The following is a 223-nucleotide window of genomic DNA, read 5'->3' on the forward strand; positions in this document are numbered from 1 at the left end:
TGAGGACAGAGTAAGGGTTGTGTGATATATAGAGGACAGGATAAGGGGTGTGTGATATATAGAGGACAGAGTAAGGGGTATGTGATATATAGAGACAGAGTAAGGGGTGTGTGATATATTGAGACAGAGTAAGGGGGTGTGATATATTGAGGACAGAGTAAGGGGTGTGTGATACATTGAGGACAGAGTAAGGGGTGTGTGATATATAGAGTACAGAGTAAGG

At 42.6% G+C, this 223-nt stretch overlaps 1 long non-coding RNA gene across 1 annotated transcript in view; it reads left to right on the forward strand.

Annotated features, from left to right (window-relative positions):
- The first annotated feature begins 20 nt into the window (after positions 1-20).
- The window catches only part of LOC110456943, a 4,814-nt gene continuing 4,611 nt past the window's right edge, over positions 21-223 (forward strand). Inside the window, exon 1 of the long non-coding RNA XR_002463649.1 lies at positions 21-210. This is a non-coding gene — a long non-coding RNA (uncharacterized LOC110456943). The remainder of the gene's footprint in view (positions 211-223) is intronic.

Source organism: Mizuhopecten yessoensis, unplaced genomic scaffold (assembly GCF_002113885.1).
Source record: "Mizuhopecten yessoensis strain PY_sf001 unplaced genomic scaffold, ASM211388v2 scaffold175, whole genome shotgun sequence".
NCBI lineage: Eukaryota > Metazoa > Mollusca > Bivalvia > Pectinida > Pectinidae > Mizuhopecten > Mizuhopecten yessoensis.